The sequence below is a fragment of the Herpailurus yagouaroundi genome, unplaced genomic scaffold (genome assembly GCF_014898765.1).
Source record: "Herpailurus yagouaroundi ecotype Mexico unplaced genomic scaffold, PumYag 161, whole genome shotgun sequence".
In the NCBI taxonomy this organism is placed as follows: domain Eukaryota; kingdom Metazoa; phylum Chordata; class Mammalia; order Carnivora; family Felidae; genus Herpailurus; species Herpailurus yagouaroundi.
Window position 1 is genome coordinate 5,344,174 of NW_024412402.1, and position 23,643 is coordinate 5,367,816.

The following is a 23,643-nucleotide window of genomic DNA, read 5'->3' on the forward strand; positions in this document are numbered from 1 at the left end:
GGACGCCATTTTCATGATTCAGGCAAGCAGCTGTCAGCCCCAAGCGTCCACTCCAGAACTGCTATGTGCTGGCAGCACAAAGATGAACAAGGACACTAACCTGCAGCCATTGTGCCACCCCATGATAATGGAGGAGCACAGAGCTGAGTGTAAGGGAGGGAACTCTCAGGCTGGACCAAGGGAGTCAAGAAGGGCTCCACAGAGGAGGAATCACCCAGCTGTCCAAGCACCAGGAACCCTGAGCAACAGACCCATCTCCACTAGAGAAGTTAGGCTCTTTTAGACCCTCTTCCTCTCCTCTGGAGCAATGGACTTGGAATCCAAGGAAGCATCACAGTTCTGAGCCCTGGTCCTGTAGCAAGTGATGCAGGCAGAGATGCTACCCCTGGACACTATGTTTTGGAGATGGAGGTTCATAATGGCTCAGTTAGCAGGGACCAGGGCTGCTGTCCTTACAGACCATGGGCTATCCCCCAACTTGCCACCTTGTTCCACAGTGAATGCTAACTGCTTAGATGACTGCAGGCCAGTGACCTCTCAGCAAACCCCAAGAGATGTGCCCTGACTGAATGTTGCACCCCCCTCGCCAATTCACGTGTTGAAACTCAATCTCCACTGTGATATTATTAGGAAACTGGACCTTTGGCAGGTGGTTAAGTCATGAGGGTGGAGCCCTAGTGAGTGGGATTAGTGCCCTTATAAAAGGGACCCCAGAGATCTCCCCAACCTCTTCCAACCGAGTGAGGATGCAAGAGAAGGTAACAGCCTGCAACCCAGAAAAGGGCCCTCACCAGAACCTAGCCCTCCTGGTGCCCTGACCTCAGATTTACAGTTTGCAACTATGATAAATACATTTCTGTTGTTTATAAGCCCCTCAGTCTGTGGTACTTTGTTTTAGCAGCCTGAACTAAGGCAAGATGCTGGCCCAAAACAAACCCTTCAACTCCACGAAATGATTACTTGGCCAATGCCCAGCCCCTAAATGCATGGGCATCCCTGCCCTGCCACCAGCCATGTGCAAGCATAAGGTAGCTGTGGTCCATGCAGAGCACCAGGAGAGAGCCTGAGCCCACTGCCTGCCCCCAGGAGGGCTGGATGGCGTGTACTTGGTGGTAGGAGCTGAGACTGGAAGAGGGCCTCTTGCTTGGAGGTGGCCTCTTATCAGACCTCAGCAGCTACTCACCCATCCCGACACACACACATGCACACATACTAGCCCCTTCACAGAAGAGCACCTTTCAGCTGTGTGGGAAGGCTTGTCCAGCAAGGCCCTGTGCATGGGCTCCCTGATGTCTATTCTCTTGGGGCTAAAGGATTGCAGAATAAGCCATGGCATCAGGGAAGGACTCAGAGTTGGCTGCTGCTTCTGTGTCTCTGTGTAGCTGAATCTATGCAGGGACCATACAGGATGGGAGGGAAGGGGAGCTGGCTTGTCCCTGGCGGAGCATTCTGACAGAGTGTTCAAAGGCGGAGCTTGCCTGCAGAGTTGAGTTGGAGTACAGAAGAACAGGCAGCCCCATTGAACTGATTTCTAAGCGGCCAGCTCCAAGCTGGGGGTGCTTCTGGGATTCTGCTTTACTGAAGCTGCTCCCATGTCACTCCAACAATTTTCTGTCTCTTCTCTCATTCACCCTCCCAGGTGAGCCTGAGGGCCCTGTTTCAGGACAAAACTAGACAGTCAAGACAGAGACAGCCTTAGCACCAATGCAAATTCTTCCCCAATAAGTCCCAACCTATCCCCTCTGGCCCAGCCTGCTATAGATCCAGACTTATGGCCGCCAAACATGTATGCCTGGCCAGTCTTGATCTGGAGACAGTTGGTTCTCCAACATATAATTGCCCCACACATGCACACACACGCACATGCATGCATGGCCTCCCAGGAAGATGCCCCAGCTGCTCAGAAAAAGGAAATGCACATATTTTTCAAATGTCAGAGCCAGGAAGGAATCTAAAAGCCATCTAGCTGAGCATTCTCCTGACAGATGGCTAGAACTGAGATCTCAAGAGGAGGATAACCCTGCCTAAAGTTGTCCAGTTGTCAGCATCATGGCCTGACCTCCTGAATCCTAGGTCAGTGGTCTTCCTAGACCATCACCTGCGCCCCACCCTACACCGCCAGTAATGGCAGCACCAGCTCCTGCTCAGAATCCTCCCTCTGCTGCAGAAGCTGGGACACTGATGAGAGGGGTTTCAAACACTGGCCTCCGTGGGCAGCAGCAGTGCTGTGTCATGTGATGGCTAGGAACCCAGCTCTGGCAGCTGCCCACCCAGGTCTGAATCCCAGTTCAATGACTAAGGAATTAGACAACCTCTCAGGGCCTAGGTTTCATCATCTGCCTCAGGAAAGGGTAATACAACCTACCTCACACATTGTTATGCAAATTCGGAGTTAATATAGGTGAAAGAAACCAGTACAGAGTAAGTGCTGTATGAACCTAGGCTCTTATTGTTACCTTTGGAGTATCTATTATAAATGCATATTCCAGGCCCCGTCCCTAGAGAATCTGATTCAGTATATCCTTATTGAGAACCAGTAACCTGCATTTCAGCCAACACTTTTAGTAGGTGCCTTTGTGTGTGGGGGGGGGGGGGGGGGGGAGGTGGGTGAAGGGGGAGAGTGATCTAAGACCGTATTTAGAGAAACTTAGCTTTCAAGGTTGAGGAAGTGTGCATTAACTGCACTGTGGTCTGTAAAAAGGCCTCAATGACCCCATGAGCCCTCTTATATGGGAAAAGTTTTCAATTAGCAATAATCGCGCCTCGGATAAACCTCATTGGCTACGATACCGCCACTGCGCAAAGCTGAGCCCTCTTATATGAATCCCTAGATCCTTATTTCTCCAAGTTCGCTCCTTCCTGGGATGCCTTGCTAAAAGACTCATTCTCACACCACAGCTGCCATCTGCTCACAATTCTTGGGCTCAGCCTTTCCACTACTTCTGTCTTAGGTGGTCCACAGGTTCCCTGACATTCTAGAGACACTAACAAAGAACAGGGTTCCCAGGCAGCCCAGCCCAGAATGTTGGAATGCTGACCCCTGCAGGTCCCAGGGACTGAGACTGCCAGGGAGGGGGCCAGGCCTGCCCTTCACTTCCCTCTGCCTTGCCCACTCAGAGCTGCCACTCCACTGATCTTGGTTGCAGCCTGGGTGGCATTTCCATGTCGGCCCCTCATTTCCTGCCAAGAACAGAGCTGACCTCTGTGGCCCACTGGCTCTCTGCCCTACCGGGCAATCAGCAGCATCCTTGAAGACCGCTTTGCCCTCTTTCCTCCAGGACTGAGAGGCTGTGATGAGGAGGGAGAGAAGGGGGCTGAGACATCAGCTGGGGGGAGGTGGCACAAGGACCACGCTTGGGGAGCAGTCAGGAAGACAGTCCCCAGCCCAGACAGCCCCTCCCACTCTGCCCAGACCTCTGTGTCATCCTGCAGAGATAATTCAGTTACCAGGAATGCAGACTGGAGAGATAACCTGATTTAGAAGCTGAAACCCTCTGAGCTGTGGAGGGAGGCTGGGGTGCAGGAAGGCAGGAGCAGCAAACAGAGAAAGGGGGTGATGGGTAGAGAAGTGGTAGACAGCTGCCTGGGAAAGATGATGGCTGGTGTTTGGGTGTTGGACCTTCAATCCATCCTGGGGCTCACTCAGTCCTTAAATCCTCTGTGAACTCACTTTTTTTCTAGAGAGTTCAGGTAGCCACCACCTGGCTTATACAACCATCCAGGGAGGAGATAAGCTGAGAAACCTATATAGTGTCAGGGAGGGAAAAAACCTTTTCTGAGGCTTAATTTGAGTCATCGATCACCAACTACCCTTGGAACGAGTTATTTCAGTGTGAACTGTCATCTGTGAAAGCTGGCAGCAAGACTGCTGTGGGGCCTGCAGGGGTGCTACCGGTCAAGGTCAGAGGCCTGGGGACCACTTCCCCTCCTTCTCCTTCACACCTGAGAACCAGCACCCCCTGGGCATTGTCCTAGGTGCCATCTTCCTTCCTCCCAGCTAGGACCTGGGTCTCCTTCTCTGCTTTTCTCACATCCTCATCTCCCTGGAAGAGCCCGTGTAGTCTTCCTTTCATGCCCCTGCCTCTTTGGAGAGAGACACCACAGAAAGCAGACTATAGACCTGCTGGCCTCTGGAAAGGAAAGGAAGGGACTAAGAATCTCAGAAAGCAACTCACTTCATTTATCTCTGTCTGCCTCTTCTCATGGCATGGGGAAATTTTTCTTTGCAAATAATTTGTCTTTTTTATAATGTGCCTATTCTATGTCAGGTGAATGCAGGACAGGGAAGAAGCTGAGGCCAGACCCCCAGAGTTCCTCAGATGCGTTAGGCTAGATTTGTAGACTGGACGACAGGGCAAGCACCCACCCACATCTTAGACGCCAACCCATCAGAAATGCCAGAACAGCTGCAGGAAGGCTGTACCCCACTCTAGGGAACAGCTGCCTCCTTGTAGCTCCTGCATTAACTTGGCGGCAGACAGGCCAGCAATGAAGGAGTTAATGGACGGAGTGCGCTGTTAGCCCTCCCCCCCTCCTTCCCCTGGGCCCAGATGAATAACCAGTCAGTAAGATGACCCCAATGGAAGAAGTCCAGAATTATCCACTCTGATCCCAGGGGGGGTTGTACTCCTCTTAGCACAAATCAGATCACTCCGAGTGAGGGTGGGGCTGAGGCAGGAGTCCGGAGGGGGGGATGGGGAGCCAGCTTCCAACCCTTCATAGGCTGGGCAGGGACTAGCCCAGGGCAGAACCCCCCACCCCAGAGGCCTGAGACTAAGGAGTTCTGTAGAAGAGAGTGCTCTGACCCACCTGGCCCCAGTTGGGCTAGAATCTCTGCAATTTTACCTTGAGAATTTGTTACCTTTTCAGAAAAGTTGTAACTTGGCTTTCAGAAGCTTAGTAAGACAAGGAGGAGCCTAGTTACCTTAGCTGTCCCAGGGGAGATGAGTTAGCTAGGAGGAAGGTAACGATTGACAGTGCACCAAAAAAAAAAAATAATAAAAAAAAAAAAATAATAATAATAAAAATAAAAAAATAAATGCTGAACACATACTGGTGTGGAGTCTGGCAGGAGCCAGAGACCTTCTGGCTCTCCACCCCACAGAAGGACCCGCTTGGCTGGCCTTGGCGTCTCCTCTCCCTGCCCCCAGCTCCTGCTCGGTGAGCCTCCCCCAACACCCTACAGGGTCTGCTGCCTGAGGCTTTGTGCTCTTGAAAGGCCTGCAGATTTATAGACCTCAGCTGCAGGCCCTAACCCTGCCCTCCCACCTCATAGCAGCCCATGAACTGCCCTTCCGAATCCCTCTTTCCCGGCCACACCCAGGAGTGTCTGACTCCTTCTTCAGGCCTGAGTGCAGCCTTCCTGGGGCCATGCTTATGACCTGTTAGTCGCTCAGAGGGGCCTGTCCGTGAGAAAAACACAGAAATGTCCATTTCATTCCAGTCCTCAGCTGTCTTTCTAGAATATTCTGCCCTGTAATAGTCCTCAGGCTGGGCCTGCACTCAGGAAACCCCACCTCCCCACATGGATTTAGCAAGTGTCCAGGGACATCATGAGCGAAGTCTAATAAAGTTGTGGAGATATCAATGAGTTGTTTGTGTGGAGAGGGACAGTGGCTTAGGTGGAAATGTGGTGTCATGAAAAAAGCTTCAGACTTACACTTCTGGCCCTTGCGTCCTGGTTCTTGAATCATTAACTAGGTATGGATGTTGGGCCAGAGGCACACTTCTCCTGCGCTAGGTGAATGCCAGATTATGCCACTGGCTGCTGAGGTCTCAAAGGATGAATTAGCTCCCTTGGAAGCTAAGAGGCATCCTTCCAATAATTGTTGAAGAATAATGGGTTGAGAAGGCAAGGTGAGAATGGGCTAGGGAATGAGAGAGCCATAAGGTGGGCCAGGAAGCAGTGGTGCACCCACAAGGCCCAGAGGCTCAAGGGGTTCAGCCAGCACCCTTTCCCTGATGTCTGGCAAGAAGGTGGTGGGTCCTGGGAGAAAGCTCAGCAGTTGATGAACCAGAGCAAGGTCACAGACCAGGGAGCCCAACAGGTGCTCAGGCTCCTCCCAGTAGAGTCTGGCTGTATCCTGCCTGGGCTGTCTGACCTCAGTGTGTGATTTAGCTCTAGGCTCCATGGGAGGCAGAGGAGTGGGGCATCTCAGAAGGAGCACAATGGTCCCTGGATCCTCTGAATGGCTGGGCATTTTTGAGAAGGTTGATAAAGTTCCTTGAGCTTCACCCGACTTCTGTGCAAAATATCTCTAATGGAACTTGGCCTCTGATCCTCAGAGCAACAGATGATGTGGTCCTCAAATAGTCTTTAGCACAAAATGGTAGTTCTCTTGTAAAAATTATCACTGTAGTGGGGCGCCCGGGTGGTTCAGTCAGTAGAGCATGCAAGGTTGTGTCTGAGCCCATTGTTGGATGTAGAGATTAGTTAAGTGAATTAGAAAAGGGACTACCTACGGGGCGCCTGGATGGCTCAGTCGGTTGAGCATTGGACTTCGGCTAGGTCATGATCTCACAGTTTGTGGGTTCGAGCCCTGTGTTGGGCTCTGTGCTTACCGCTCAGAGCCTGGAGCCTGCTTTAGATTCTTGTCTCCCTCTCTCTCTCTGCCCCCTGCCCCCCACTCACACTCTGTTTCTCCTTCAAAAATAAATAAACATTAAAAAAAAGAAAAAAAGAAAAGGGGGACACCTGGGTGACTCAGTCGGTTAAGCATCTGACTTTGGCTCAGGTCAATATCTCGCAGCTCGTGGGTTTGAGCCCCGCGCTGGGCTCTGTGCTGATGGCTCTGAGCCTGAAGCTGCTTCAGATTCTTTGTCTCTTTCTCTCTTTGCCCTTCCCCAGCTCCTGCTCTGTCTCTGTCTCTGTCTCTCTCTCTCTCAGAGATAAACATTAAAAAAATTATCACTATACAGATTTTATGTAATATCCTAAATATTGTGAATAACGTAATGAGAACAGTGCCCACTTCTCAGGGTCACCATTCTGCAGATGTAGAGGAGGCATAGAACAATGCTCCATCCCAATCCCAAATTCCCGCACCCCCAAGCCCGGCTAGCTCTCTGTGCATATACCTCACCCCTTCCTTTCTGGACCCAGGAAGTCTGAACCCACAGGTGAGGCCAGCAGTGAGAATCAGGGGAAGGCAGACAGGCAGGAGCAGAGGGATGTGTCAGGACCATTCCCATGAGTATCTGCTTAGATGCTGAGGGCAAAAAGATTAATGTGAAGATCTCATCCCAGGAAGAGAGTAGCCATACATCAGCAATGCCTTAAAGATTGGGTATTTATCATAGGTTCGGGAAAAAGTAAGTAGTGTGCCGATTCGGGAATTGCAGCTATGAGAGCAAGAGGTGAGACAGAAATCTCTGTCCTAATCACACAGCCAACCCCAACCATGGCTCGTATTTCTGGCCGGAGCCCCATGAGAGACATGGGGCCCGGCAGGCACAGACAGTGGGCCTGATCTCGGAACCAGCCTTGCCAGAACAAAGAGGAAGGGGGGAACCGACCTGTCCGTCTGTGCCTCCAAGAAGGGGCAGGGGCAGGGGCAGCTCGTGGGTGCTGGCAGAGGGAAACCTTTGCTGAGCAGCCAGGGTAGCTGAAAGTACTTCAATTGAAAGAAAAATGTCCTTATCCACCTAACTATTCTTCAGAACCAGGCAAAGAAATTGACAGTGTTGATTCATTTAGCTCAGCAGTATTCAGGTCAAAATCAATCTTGTCAAAAATCCATCACCCACACTCAATAAGTCAGAAAAGGGATACAGGCTCCCCGGGAATCAATCACACCGCAACAGGGAGCAGCTGAAAACAGATCTATCATGGCCTCTGATGGAAGCTTCCATTACTCAATGTAGTGTTTCCTGAATGCACCCAGGGGACCCCTCCCAAGGTCACGGGCACCAGCCAAACCCCCTAGCAGCAGCCCAAGTGCGGGTGGTCAGTCTCTCTACAGCCAGGCAGGAGAAGTTTCTAGAGCCTCAGTGCAGATTTGTATATGCTTAATGTTCACAGGATCAATACTTAGCTGAGTGGCATGGCCTTGCAAAAGTCATTTCATCCCCTCTTAAACCTCAGGAATCACTGTCACTTCTCGCTCCTGCTGTCCTCAAACCTGTGTGGCTGCCTCGCATCTGTAGGAAAGGGAAACAATAGCACCTTAGCAGTTCTCTTCTGTACAGAGGTCAGGAAAAGCAGAGTGGCCTCTGTGGAGCTCCCCTGATCTTGGGACCTCCCGCAAGACAGGCAAGACTTGTCATCCTCTTTGTTCCTGGGTCAGAAGCCAGCCTCTTCCAGGACTGGCTTTATGGCAACCATGACTCCCCCAGCGTCAAAGGAGGTGTATGAGTGGGACAGCAGAGAGTTCCTGGAGAGCCAGATGATGGAGAGGCACGGGTCCCATCTATACTGTTCACTAGCTGTGTGTGCCTCAGCTGGTTCCTAAACTTCTGTACATGTCACTTTTCTCTTATATATGATGGAAATCGTAATAGTGGCTATGTCTCAGGACCGTCGAGGATTCAGTGAGACTCTGCATGTGAGGTACTGGCAGAAAGCACTTAAGAGGTGAAAACTCTAGACAAAGTTCCCTTCTGGCACTGAACCTTCTTCTCCCGTCTTCCCACCAGAAACAACTTCTAAAATGTGTTTGTGTGATTCATTCCTTCATTCTTTTATTCACTTAGGAAATATTTATTGACCATCAGTTGTTCTGCATCTATTGTAAATGCTGGAGAGATGGTGTACACGCAAGGAGTCGGAGAGCCTATAATCAAATAAAACCATCACAAATAATAACAAATGGGCCAAAGAATGAGGGTAGTGAACAAGGGTAGCTGAGTAGAACCCCAAATGGCATAAAGGACTTGGCCACACAGCAGTCTGGAAGGAGGACCTTCTGGGCAGTGAGAATGTGGAGGGTTGACAGGGACCGCAGAGAGGAACAGCACAGAGAGGTGGGTGGAATGGAGGAGACACACCAGGACCTGGGGCTTTAGTCTAGATGTTACTGGAAGCCACTGAAAGCAACGGTGGTCTGATAACACACTTAAGGAAGCTCACTCAGCATGCGATTTGGAGACTGGATGGAGGCAGGACAGGAGCAGGGAAGGAATGAGATGAGCTGGAAGGTCCCTGCGGAGGTCAGGGGAAGAGAATGGTGGGTTTGTAGGGAGGTAGAGCAGATGCGAAGAGTAGGTACCACATGCAGGAAGGATCTTGGAGGTGGAGACAGTGACACTTTCTGGCTAACTGGACATGAGGGATGAGAGGTGAGGGATCAGATTTATCCCAAGTGCGTGTTTTGAGCTGCTGGGTTGATGGGGGTACTGATCATTTTGGGGAAGCCCAGGAGGGGCAATGGAGACTCTGTGAAGCTGGATAAAATGCACATTCACATCCAAGTGAAGATGTCAAGTGTGAGCGGTTGGATTAGGGGGTCTTGGCCCGGATGAGACCAGCAGGGAGAACGGGTAGTCAGAAAAAGCATGGGGATGGGGAACACTGAGCCCTGGGAGAATGATCTTCCAAAAGCATCAGCCCTTTCAGGATACATATTTTGTTTGCCAGGACAGAATCACCCAAATAGGGGATCAGGGTGCGGAGTCGAGGCAAGGGGGCTGGGGGTTCACACGTGAAGGAAATTGAGGAGCTGCGTCCTGAACTCGTGTGCAGGTGTGAGCTAGACTGGGGTCCCCATCCTAGAGAGCAGCAGGGTTCTATTGTATGCAGACTTCTCCCTGGGGGAGTATTCCTGGGAGGCAGGTGGCCTCAAGCCCCTTATGCCGTCAACACGTGACCAGTCTGGAATGGGGAAAATGGAAGGAGGAAGGTGAATCTCTGTTACAGGGCAACCCATATTTTCCCTGAAGGCTTGCGTCCCCTCAGAACTCAGGTGTTGAAGCCCTAACCCGTACGTGGAGGTGAGGCCTGGGGGAGATATGAACCCCAACTGTGCTCATAAACAGTCTCTTCCCATTCTGCCTCTCACAGCCTTCCAGACCTCACAAGGGAGCAGCTCCCTCCTTCCAGTGCCTTCCATGCCTCTCTGCTCAGGACCCATGCTCTCAGAGCTGCTCCTGACCCCCAGACACCATAATGGGCTCCATCACAATTGAGAAGGTCCTTCGTTCTCTTCTCCGTGTGCTTGCTGCCATCAGGGAAGGGACTGTAGTTCATCAGACCCAGTCATACTCTGAGTATGTCTGAGTATGTCAAGGGTCTGTCAGACTACTGAATAGTTAAAGGAGCTGCATCTTATGCCCCCAGTAACTAGCCCTGCACTTGCCCCATACCAGGTACATGGCACATGATGACAAACTGAGTGAATGGAGCAACACTGAGCAGGCTGTGCTCCTGAAGAGCCGTTGGATGTGGGTTGAGGAGGGTGTGGAAGTCCCTGCCTAAAAAATGAGAGCCATAGGGGAGAGAGAGGGGCCCACCCCGAGAGAGCTCACTGCAGGAAACAGAGGGCAATTCCAGAGAGGTCCCAGGCAGGACACAGGGCTCCCCCATGCACCTCCCCCACCCCCATGCACCTGCTTCAAGAATGCTGAGAGAGCCAGTCAAGGGAGCTGTGCGGAAGCAGGTAATGATCTCAATTTCACAGCTGGGTGGGTTGGGGCCATGCCCAGGGAGTTAGTTTCTGGGACAGCAAAGAAGCTCCAACTTCTCTGTCTTTCTATCTGGTTCATCCACTCAGGATGAGTCCAGCCTGAGAATCCAGGCTCCACTGGCCACACCTACAGTCTGCACCTCCTCAGGCACCCTGGCTCCCAGCTCATGCCTCAGCCTCCCCGGGTACATGGGCTCACCAAGACGATTGCTTTCTAAGACACATGTCGTTATTACCGTCAGTAGCTTCCCTTTATTGTGTGTGTCCTTGCAGCTAGACACAGACACTCTCAATTGATCTTAATGCCAACCTTGGGAGGTGGGTACTGTTATTCCCATATCACAGATGAAGAAACTGGGATTCAGAAAGCTTAATTTGATGCTTTACAGCTAATGAGCAACAAAGCCAGGATTCCAGCCAGCTATGTCTGACAGCAAATTTCATGCTCTAAACTGCTTATATTAATTTCATGGATAAACTGATCACTACTTACTGCCTACAGCAGTTGGAGAGGGGAATGGGACCTGACCCACAATCCCCTCAGCAGAGGGCAAATGGATGGTACATTCTGCAGGAAGGAAAGTGCCCTGAGTGTCACACTGACACACCCAGTCATAAAAACACTATTAGAGGCTGCCTCCCCTGCCCTTAGGAGCTGGACCAACTTCCTTCTCCCAAGGGCAGACCCTGCTGTCACTTGGGGCATGAGAAAGCCTTCTGGCACCTGATAGCCAGTAGACTTTCCTTTACTCTTCCCACAAAGACAGGCAAAACTATTGGGGTGCAAATGTATCCCCAAGGGCTGGAAAGGTTACCAGGTTCCCAACTGGATCTCCAAAACTGGGGCAAGGTGGCCCCCCAGAGTCACTCCTCTTAACCTTGGCTCCTTCGTCAATCCTCACAAGTTAAGTACCTTCCTTCAGGTGCCCCTAAGACCTCCTGGACCACTGCCTTTTGTGTAGCTGTCTGTATGCTGGCTTCTAAGCTGCGACCTGTCTGTAAGCCTGGGAACTTTCCTTTTAGACCTCAGGTTTCCTCTCATCTGCAACCACTCACCCTCACCTGGGACATCCCTGGTTATCCCCAGGGCAGCAGCAAGGGTTGTACTGGGCTCTCTTACCTGCACATCCTGGAGCTCAGACTCTCCATGGAGATATAGGGGTGAGCATCTGCCTTCTGGAATCTGGGAATCAGAAGAATGCTCCTGGAACCCTAAGTCAGCCTGAGCATGGGGTGTGCTAACAGTCAGCATGCTTGGGACTGCAGGTTTCAGAAAAATCTGATTAACTCAAACTGTCTTAAACCAGTGCTGTTCAGACTTAAGTGTGCCCACAAGTCACCCGGGGGATCTTTCTGAAATGCACTTTCTGATGCAATAGGTCTGAGTGAAACCTGAGATTCTTCACATCTAGCAAGTTCCCAGATAATGCTGATATTCCTGGTCTAGCACTCACACTTTGAGTAAGAAGGATTTATAAGTTTAAATTGCAACAACAAGCATTGTTTGTTTATCAGAAGCCTAGAGATAGGTGACTTCAGGGTTGACTCTCTGCTTGCAGATATCTTCCCCACGCTTTGTCCAGTCCTTTGCTCTACAACCCTCATCATTGCAAGATGGCTGCCAAAGCTCCAGGTATCACATCCTCACCAATCAATGTCCCAATCTAGAAGAAAGAGTGTAGGCGTAAAATGATATATTTTCTTTAGCTCTCCTGTCATCAGGTAGTGAAATCTTTCTCAGAATTTTCAAGATGTTTATTTATATCTCAGAATGTCATGCCCATCCTGGGCCAATTACTATCAGTGGAGATCAGAATTCCATGATTGGCTTAAACCAAGTATGATTCACCCTCTGGGGCTGGGGAAATTTCCACCTGAATAAATACCAGAACTCTATTAGAAAAAAAAAAAAAAAAAAAGAGTGGGGTGGGGGGGATGACCTAAAAGCAGGCAACCCACAGCAGTTACATGGTCAGGTACGAACCATCCCATAACCCACTGCGGGGCCTCTAACCCCCTTTGCCCTTCTTTCAGCAGAGTGGGTCCGAAGGGAAGATGCTAGCACCGTGCAGTCATTAATATGTTCATCAGAGAAAGGATGTGTCCGTTCCTATGTATCTTATTCATATAAGTGTTGGGGGACCACATGGGGGAAGGCACGGAAAAGCATTTAAAACAGTAAAATGCCACAGGAATGTAAGCAGTTGTGGTGTGAGCAGCAGTTGGTACCACTCCTAGTCCCAAGGGAGGTGGGGAGAAATGGGAGCAGAAAGAATGCCCTCTCCACTGCCTGTCCTCCCAGCCAGATGACCTCTATGACTTCAGTGGGAATTTTTCCTGCCCCTAATTCGCTCCCTCTTTGTTGATTGTGACTGCGCAGCGATCAGCTGATGCTGCTGGCAGGGCTGGGTGGGCTGGCATGAGGCGTCTGCTGGAGGAGAAAGAGGCATTTGTGTGGAGGAGGGATTCCTACCCCACAGTGGTGAGGAGTCAAAGAGCCAGAGGCCGCAGGGTACACCGTGTCCTCTGCAGAAGGGCTAGGCCCTGGGTTGGGCACTGCCTCTGCAGCCTGATGGCTTCACACATGCTATTCCTTTCCCCAGAGATGTGCTTCTCCACGAGGTTCACCCTTGGCATCTGGCTCCTTCTCACTTTCAGTGGCCCTCTGCAGAGAGGTCTTCTTGGCCCTCAAATCTAAAGCAGCAACCCCCCCCCCCCACCACCTCCTCCACCCCGACCTACTGCTCTTTAGGAAAACAGCTGATTTCTTGTCTTCTCACACACTATAATTTGTAATGATTTGCCCATTTATTGTCAATTGATTTGAACCTCCCGGAGGCATCATGTGTGTTGTGTTGCCCCTGCCCGCTCCACACAGGGCCTGGCACATAGCATCTACAGGGCACATACGTGTGGAATGAATGAAAGTGTGAATGAATGAATGCCCCCAAAGAAGCTGTTCTCCATCTCTGGGATGGAAGAACCACAGTAAACATTGGCATGAAGCAGAAGAAATTTAGTTTACCTACAAGAGGTGAACTTTCTAGAGAACCTCTGGAGGGGATGAGTAAACACTGTGACCACATACACATCTATCATTCGGGGTGAAGGAGGAGCAGGAGCCTCAAGCCACAAAATGTTTCTGAAAGGTTCCCCACCCCCGCCCAAGGAAGAAGGGCCCCTGGTGTTACCCCACGCCCATCGCCCCCATCTTGCATAGCAGTTAATAAATCGCCTCTTTGGTTAGCACATCTGATTCCTTCTGCTGTCAGAAACCCCGTCAGTTTTTTAGGGGGATGGGACGGGCAGGATCAGGAGCTGGGATCCTGGGCTCTGTGTCCCGGTCCACTGGGCCATGTGATGAGTGGGAAATTGACTGGAATGCTAAAACCATGACCCAGAACAGCAAACTCATTCCCTGGAAAGACTGGAGCTTGATGGCAGGGCGGAGCTGAGGGAAGCACCAATCAGTCATGACTGGACTGAAGTTCACTTAAGCTGTCCTAATAGCAGCTTGAAAAGGTCTCCGGTGCATCCTGCCTCTTCCAGGGTGACAGGAATAACCACCCAGGCCAGCGAGCTCAGAAGAGATCAATCAAGCAGCGAGTCTCCGGGAAACAAAATCAGCTGCCCTTGCCCTTCCCAGCTCATCCTGATGGACATGCAGGAAGGACGACTTCACAATTTCATGGGATCCCATCTACAGAATTGTGGTATTAGCCCATGCCAACAACCACCACAGAAAATGAGGGATGGGGGAGGTGGCCAGGAGGAGAGCACAGTGACCTACCTGAAATCTGTGCGTGCTTGTGTGTGTGTGTGTGTGTATGTGTGTGTACACACACCTGTGTGGAACAGGGGAGGGATGGGTGGCCCACACAGAGGTAAGTTAAAGGAACAGATAAGAATAAGGGCTTATATCAGACAGTTGGATATGTGCCTGTAGGCTGCTTTTAAACAACCTTTGATTCACCCATCCATTCATCCATCCATCCATCCATCCATCCATCCATCCATCATCCATCCATGCGATCACTCAGTATATATGAGCACCCACTCCTTACCAGGCCCTATGTGGCCATCAGATTTAAATGGTGAACAAAGCCACGCTGTCCTGCCATCATGGAGCTTGTAGTCTACAGGGAGACTCAGAAATGAATCAAGTATTCACAAATGGAAACTAATTGGAGGGCTAGGATAAGAACAGCATGATGAGAGTGTTTGAGAGAAACCAGTCAGAGCAAGCTTTCCTGAAGACTTGGGGATTGAACTGATGTCTGAAAGAGGAGAGGGGTGTTAGGTGAACAAAGGAGAAGAAATGATATTCTATGCAGCAAGAATAATATGTGCAAAGACCCAAGCTGGGAAGGGACATGAAATATGTAAGGGATGGAATGAAATAAAGGCCAGTGTGGGTGAAACAGAAAGTGAAAGAGGGTAATGATGAGGCTGGGTCTCTTCCTGGCTCAGGAGAGTCTTGGGAAGACAGAAACAAATGGAGCCCTCCCAGTTCCCATCCACATACTGCACCCCAAGATGAGGCCAGTGTAGTGCAGCTAACCACTGACTGAGAACAATAAGACCCTGCTAGCCTCCTGGGTTTCCAGGGATGCACTGAGAGTCCTGGACAAACATCTCCAGGGAGTTTTGAAAGGTCCCCTAGAAGTATGCTGTGCTGGTCTTGTTTCCCAGTACTCTCTTGGGAGATGCAACAAGGTAGGGGTGAAGCCACACCATGGTGGCTCCTAGTGCAGAGAACCAGGTTAGCCTGGTAGTTTCTTCCTCCAACTCCACCATTCACCTTCTTGCTCAGGAGGGTCCTGAGGAAGGTACTTTATGTCTTCCCCACGATCTCTTGGTCCAAGAACTAGGAAACCAAAATGGCCTTGCTGAACCAGCACTCCAAGATCGCCACCGTGTTTAAGGTCAGACTTCACAAGGCTTTACAGACATGCCATGAATTTTCTTTTTGTCTTCTTTTCTCCTCTTTACCCTACCCCCTGCTTTTTTTTTTTTAAATAAACTTTTTATTGAGGTAGAACTTGGAGGAAAAGACACAAATCCTAAGTATTCAATTATTATTCACAAAGTTAGCACACTCTCACACATAAACACCAAAAGACTGTAAGAATGTTCCTAGTAACGTTATTTGTAATAGTCCCAGATTGGGAGAAAAACTGTCCATCAGCAATAGAATGGATAAGTAAAATGTAGTATATCCATATGTTAGAATACTCTACAGCAGTGAAAACATGAAAGGCCAGCTCCATGTACCAACAGCTCCATGTACCAACATGGATGAGCCTTGAAAACATTATGCTTAGTTAAATCAGCCAGACAAAAAAGGACAAATGTTGTGACATTCCACTTCTATGAAATATCAAGAATAGGGACATTCACAGATATAGAAAGAGTCCCTATCCTTGGCAGAAAGCAGATGAGAGAGGCTAGAAAGAGAAGGAAGGGAAGTTATTGCTTAACGGATGCAGGGTTTCTTTTTTGGAATGATAAAAAAATTTGGAAATAGCTAGGTTCTAGCAACACCATAGTAGTCTTTGTTTCTATATGAAATAATTTTTTTAATTTAATTTAATTTCATTTTATTTATTTGCTTGTTTATTTTGGTTATACACCCAGAATTGGAATTCCTGAGTCACAGGCATGTATATAGTAAGCTACAGTTGATTCTGCTCAAAAGTTTTACAGAGTGGTTGTACCAATAATACTCTCATCAGAAGTATGTGAGATTATTGCCTATCTATGCCAAGCCAACATTTGATACTGTCTTTTTTTTTTTAAACTAATCTTGTACATATAGTGATGTTTCATTGTGGTTTTAATTTATGTATTCTTGATGACCAATTAATTGAGCACTTTTTCATATTGGCCATTTGGATATTCTCTTTTGTGAAGTGCATGTTCAAGCTCTTGCCCATTGGGAAAGAAGTGTGTCTGTCTCTTCCTTTCTTCCTTCTTTCCTTTCTTCCCTTCTTCACTTCCCTTCCCTCAAAGTTATCCTGTCCTCAGAAAATGAATTGAGAAGTGTCTCTTCCTTTTCTCTTTTCTGAAAGAGCTTGGCAAATTGGCAGATTTGATTTCCTAAAATTTTGAAAGTTACCAGTGAAATCATTTGGGCCTAGAATTTTCTTTATGGACCATTTCAAGTAAAGATTAATTTCTTTAATAGTATATAACTGTTTAGATTCTTTGTTTTTAGGTTGGCTTTGTTAAATTAATTGTTTATCTAGGAATTTGTCCATTTCATCTAAATTTTTAAATTTATTGGCCTAAAGTCATTCATAACATGATTTATTATCTTTGTAATATCTGTAGGGTTTGTAGTATTGACTCTTTTTTTATTCCTTGTATAGGTTATTTCTTTCTTCTCTCCTATTTTCCCAATAAGTTTTGCTAGAACTTTATCCATGTTATTCAAATTTTTAAATAACCAAAGTTTGACTGTTGATTTTCTTGATTGTATAATTATTTTCTATACATTGATTTCTGCTTTTTAATTTGCTTCTTCCTTTAACTGTCTTTAGATTAATCATTGTTCTTTTTTGAACTTTTTGGAAGGGATACTTAGATAATTGACTTTAAGCCTTTCTTTTCTAATATACTCATTTGTCTTTGAGGGTTTTAACTCTTCATGTCCTGGCTACCTTGGATGGTCTCTTAATACTTCCAAGTAGCCATTATATAATTGCATCCAGATTTTGTGCTTCTTAATGGGAGTGTTATTCTAATACTTAAGTCTCTATCATAAGCAGAAGCATCAGTATGTTATAGATTTTTAAGATCACAATGAGAACACACTTAATGTGTTTTAAGTAGTGGGTACCATCATACCATTTTAAACTTATTGTACTTTATAAAGTCAGACAACTGGAGACTTTGTAGCAGGAGGATCACCGATGCATTTTGGATATTGATTATTAATGTAACTAACATTTAATGAGTACTTATTGTGTTAGGAGGCAAGGTAGCAGAGTTGTTAGGTTTTAATCACAGAATCAAACTGCCTAGGTTTTTGGGGTTTTTTTTTTAAATGTTTTAGGGGCGCCTGGGTGGCGCAGTCGGTTAAGCATCCGACTTCAGCCAGGTCACGATCTCGCGGTCCGTGAGTTCGAGCCCCGCGTCGGGCTCTGGGCTGATGGCTCGGAGCCTGGAGCCTGTTTCCGATTCTGTGTCTCCCTCTCTCTCTGCCCCTCCCCCGTTCATGCTCTGTCTCTCTCTGTCCCCAAAATAAATAAACGTTGAAAAAAAAATTTTTTAAATGTTTTATATATATCTTTTTTATTTTTGAGAGAGCATGAGCAGGGGTGGGGCAGAGGGAGAGGGTGGACAGAGGATCCAAAGTGGGCTCCATGCTGACAGCAGCAAGCCTGATGGGGGCCTTGAACCCATGAACTGCAAGAACTGTGAGATCATGACCTGAGCCAAAGTGAGAGGCTCAATTGACCGAGCCACCCAGGCCCCTCTAAACTGCTTAGGTTTGAGCGAAAGCTCTGATACTTACTGGCTATGTGACCTTGGACAAATTATTTCACTTTTCTGGGCTTCCTCATTTGTAAAAGAAGGATAATAATACTTACCTCATAAGTTTATTGTGGGATATTAATTAAGGTAATATCCACTACACCTGCGATGATGCCTAGAACACAGAAAAATAGCTAAAACCTACAGATTTCATATTACTATGGATTTTATTTTGTATATAAGAAAATTGGGATTCAAAGAGGTAAAGTAACTTGCCCAAAGTCGCGCAGCTTATAAATGATAGCCCTAGGATTTGGATAAGGTCTAGATGTCTCCAAATCCAGTGGCTTAATATGAATGAATGTAAGATGAGTTGGTAGAAGAGGCAGCATAGCAAAGTGATTCTTGCAATTCTCCGAGAATAAAGCCACAGCAGCCTAAATTTGAACGGTGACAGTGCAAAAGGGAAAGAATCTGAGAGGCATGACAAAGGCAGCACAGGACATGATGACTAACTGAATATGAAATGGGAGTGTAGGGAGGGAGGGCTGAGTCATGGAGCTCAGCCTGGGTGACTAGAGGCTGAGGATACATTGACAGAAATAGGAGAGCCAAGACAAGGAGTGAGTTTTGGAGGGGAGGTGTTATACTCCATTTTAGACATATAGGGAGGGAGCCATCAGTTGCAGATATGGAACTGGAGCTTGGAAAAAGGGCAGTGTTGTAGAAATCATCCCTGGAGAGGAGGTAGTTAAAGCTTTAACAGTAGATGTCATCCCTCAGTGAGAAAATAAAGAGACAGGAACAGAGCCCCAAGGATTGAACCTTGGGACAGAGCCAATGTTTATTTATGGGTGTTCTAAAAGTGAATAAATAGACATGTAGATAAGGGAGCTGGTGGATGTAATCTACTCAGACTTTCAATAAGCCTTTGGCAAGATTCCATTTCAGAGACCATAAGAAATCCGGGCATGATGGGTACCTGAGGGAAGCGGTTTTGTTAGAAGCAAAGAATGGGTTCAGAAACAGAAAATAAAGGCTAAGGATAAATGGATGGTCACTTCGCTGGGAAGATAAGCATAAAGGATCAGTACTAGGTCTTTACCAATGATCTTGATAAGGATATTTCCAATAAGATCTTCATGTTTGCGGTTGGCATTAAATTACTTCTAGAAGTAAAGCACCAAGCTGAAGAGATTAGATTGGAGAGAGACTTTAGGAACCTGTGTGGACAGACAAAACACAGCAATCACACTGGCTGCTCAATCCCTTCAGCCTCCCTCTCCTCAGAGCTGAGGCCTGAACCTCAAGCTCAAGCCTCGCTTTGGGGCCCATCCATCTGTAATCAGAGGGTCTTTAAAGAGTCTAGCCCAACCTCCTGGGCCTCAACATCAGGTCTTCCCTCTTTCCAAGACCCTTTGGCCATCCTGGGCCCCATTCTAATATGTAAATAAGCAATCCAGAAATTGTTTATTAAGTATCTGCTGTTTGTTAGGTACCGAAAAAGTGCCAGCAGAGTCTCTACTTCCATTGAGCTCACAGATGTAAGTCCCTGCCTTTGTTGCCTTCCAGAATACCATTACTGATGGGGCTGAGGACCCACCTTGCTCTTTCCATTTGTAGTAGAGATAGTTCTAACTCAATACACATGTGATCCCCTCCATTTCCAAGCCTCTCTTAAAGATGAGTTGGAGCCATGTGATTAGCTTTCACTTCTGAGTCAGGAAAGTATCCTTCATCTCTCAGTTCTCTTGCAGCCTTAGAAAAGGCTATCCAGCCTTCATTGGACTTCATGGTAGAGAAATAAAACTTCAGTATGTTAAGCTACTGAGTTTGGGATGGGGAGTTGTCTTTTCCACAACCAAGCCCAGTCTATACTAACTAACATATTATTTTTCCCTGGGAGCTAGAATCCTTTCCTTATAGTCCAGCTGGCTGATTGGGCCACTGCTACCTATAGACATTATCTTCAAGTATCACCTGCTACAAGAGCCAGTGTCTTGCCTCTCTTTCATTCAGGACTCACTCTCTAAATCTGAATGCCTCCTACTGTGGGTTTCTTTGAACTGGATACTATGTCCCTCTTTGCAGTATTGCCCAATAGAACTTACTGCAGTGGTGAATTGGGATAATGTGATGTATCTGTGCTATCCAGTACAGTAGCCATCAGCCTTGTGGTTATGTGAAAATGAACAACTGAATGTTTAATTTTATTTTTTAAATAAATTTAAATTTTAATAGCCACATGTGGCCACCATTTGGATAGTATAGAATAAACACACCCAGAGCACTGCACACCCCAGGGCTGCATGTATTTAGCTTTTGTGCATTCTTACACACTGTTGCTAATGCTTCCCAATGCAACCAACTGATGACACAGTGTTTAAAAAAGTGACAGATCTGTTTTAATAGGGGCAATGTTGAGGGATAAAAATTCTAGAACATTTAAATAAATGGAAGGATTTAGAGCCAAATCCAGGGGAGGGAGCTTGGATTCATCAAAGATTATGTCTGAGCTCAGTGTCTGCTTATTATAGCCCAAAAGATCAGCAAAATATTAGGTATCTGAAATCACACCAAGCATTAGTCTTCCTTTAAGCTTAAACCTCTTTTAAATTTAAATTTCTCTTAAATTTAAAATTCTGTGAGAATTCAGATTTTTTTCCCACCTTTGGGGGGAAAAAAAACACATGGAAGGGGACATCTACCAAAAAGAGGCCCAGAAGGAGGACAGAGAAGCTTCTATTTGAGGAAAAACTTTAAAAATTCAAGATTCTTCACTCTGTGCATATAAAGCCATGACCAAAGGCCATATAATTAAGAATAACCTAAACAATGTTGCCACAATCTTATTCTGCCAAATCTTGAGACAGGAGACTTAAAGGAAGGTGTAAAACCATAGTGCATGGTTTCTGAATTGGAAAGCAATCTTCGAAATCAGGGATCATTTAATTGCTAGAAACAGAGTTCAATTCCAGCTAGTTTCAGGAAAGGGACAGCATATGAAGATGCTACAGGCAATTTCCTTGATGTACAAAGACAGGAAACAAGCCTTCGTCAAAATGAGAGACCTGAAACTGGATCTATGGTGTTGACATTTCTTTCTCCATCCCTCAGGGCAGAATGACCCCCCTCCCAGCTTTTTTCCCCTCTGCTCTGTCCTCTGTTTGCACACTCTCTCTGTAACTCCATGGGCTTTCCCATAACCCACATTTATGCTCATGACTTTGGCTTTCTGACTTTTGTCACAACTACCTGCCTCTCTCCTCATGTTGCCCTTATCATTTGAATTAGTGTCTCAGTACCCAAATCTCAAATTCCTGGGAAGACAATCTGATTGGTCCAGCTGGAGTCAAGTGTCCTCCTCTATTCTTGTCAGCTGTGGCCAGGCATAGCATAAAAGTCTGCTCCAAGAGTTGGGAGGTGGCTTGGGTTCTCTAAGAAGGGTGATAGTTGAGGAGGCAATGGTGATCTCATCTACCACCCCCTTACTTAACAAAAACTTAGGGAGCTTCAGTGATTTGCCTAAGGTCTTAATTCCTGTGGTGTTTCCTATGTCACACCCTTTGATATTTGAATAACAATAACTACAGTCCACCTACTGAGTTCTTACACATGCTAGGCACTGAGTGTCTTGTTTTGCTTTTTAACAATGTTATCACATGTAACATTCATATATGTTTTAGGAGTCATGTATTCTTATTCTTTCCTTTAACTTATAAGGAGACTGATGCTTAGTAAAATTAAATAACTAATGAGACCAAAGTCAAGCATCCAGCATGTGGGAGAGCCAGGTTTGAATTCTAATATCTGCAAATCTAAACCCCTTAACTTCCATACCAGTCTGCTGTTTACTTCATGTGATGGGTAATACTTTGTGGAATTTGTCATCTTGAACGATGACAGAGGCACAAAATAGAAATCTATTAGGATGACATGGACTTACAGAATAGCCAATGGGCTAGGACTACCAAGGGAACCCGCCTATCTGTACACACCAAAGATCAAAGACCTTGCTCTTAATTCTACCATTGATTCCCAGTTTCCAGCAAAGCACGTAGTAAGCATATAGTCAATTTTTATTGAGAGGGAAAAAAATACAGGTATCAGGGAGGATAACAATGCCTTCTAACAATATATCCCTTAAGGTGTCTGTTACCAAGAGATAGATTTCTGGGCTGGGTAAAATCAATCTATGAATCTTAAGTTTTTATTGAAGAAGAAGCTCAAATTATAGTTGGGAAACAGAAAAATAATGGACAACCATCAAAGAAGATGTGATACACACACACACACACACACACACACACACACACACACATACACACACAGGAATATTACTCAGCAATAAAAAAAGAATGAAATCTTGCCATTTGTAACAACATGGATGAGCCAAAGGGTAATACGCTAGATGAAATAGGCCAGAGAAAGACAAATACCCTATGATTTCACTTATATGAGGAATCTATAAAGAAAGAAAAACAGAAACATACTCATAACTTTGGAGAACAAACTGGTAGTTGCCGGAGGGGAAGGGGATGGAAGGGTGGGGGGATGGGCAAAACAGATGAAGGAGGTTAAGAGGTACACACTTCTGGTCACAGGATGAAAAGCACAACTCGGAACATAGTCCGTATTATTGCAATAACTTTAAAAGGTGACAGAGGGTAACTACACTTACCCTGATGAGTGTTGTGTAATGTATGGAATTGTCCAATCAATATGTTGTACACCTGAAACTAATGTAACATTTTATGTTAACTATACTTCAGTAATAATTAACAAAACAAAACAAAAACCACCAAACGCTATGTAATTGAGATGTATGGTAGATATTATGGCAGAAAATACCCTGAGGGTATTTAACCCCTTAGGACTCATCCAGCCAATGGTGGGGGCGGGGAGGGCTTCACAGTTCAGGAAGGGGGGACCCCTTGGACGAAAACAGCAGCAAAGGCTATGTGTTAATTGGGGAAGCAATAGACACAAGAAGTTCAGTGTTAACTGAGAATAAAGACTGGGGGAGGCTGCGGTGGGGGGGGGGGCGAGTGTGGAGGAATTGGCAGCAGCAGATCATGAAGGGCCTTTAACGCCACGTTAAGCAGCTTGGACTTCATCCAAGTGATTAAAGCAGGAGAATAACAGGGTCAGATTCATGTTTTAAAAATAGATCATCCTGCTCTGAGGACTGATTTGAGAAGGAAGGCCTAGGGGCATGGGACCTATTGGGAATCCAGGCAAGAAATGATGAGGACTTGAACTGGGGCACAAGTTCTGGGGAGAATGGAGGGAAGAACTTTGAGAAATACTTTGTAGGTTAAATCAACAGGACCAGTAATTGATAGTGAATAGAAGCAACGGAAAGGAGGCGACAAGTAGGATCCTGAACATTCTGACTCAGAGCCTTGCCTCAACGGGCATGCAGTCACTAAGAGAGGATATGAGGAGGGGCATGTTTAGGGGAGGAAATGCTGAGTGTCGAGGAGCTTATGAGGCAGAAGAAGATGCCTAGAAGGAATCAGGACAGAGCTGGGTTCACAGATAT

At 46.9% G+C, this 23,643-nt stretch overlaps 1 pseudogene; it reads right to left on the reverse strand.

The window, feature by feature from the left end:
- Positions 1-2,652: 2,652 nt before the first annotated feature.
- On the reverse strand, positions 2,653-2,807 carry LOC121035674 (uncharacterized; annotated as a pseudogene).
- Between the last annotated feature and the right edge of the window lie 20,836 nt (positions 2,808-23,643).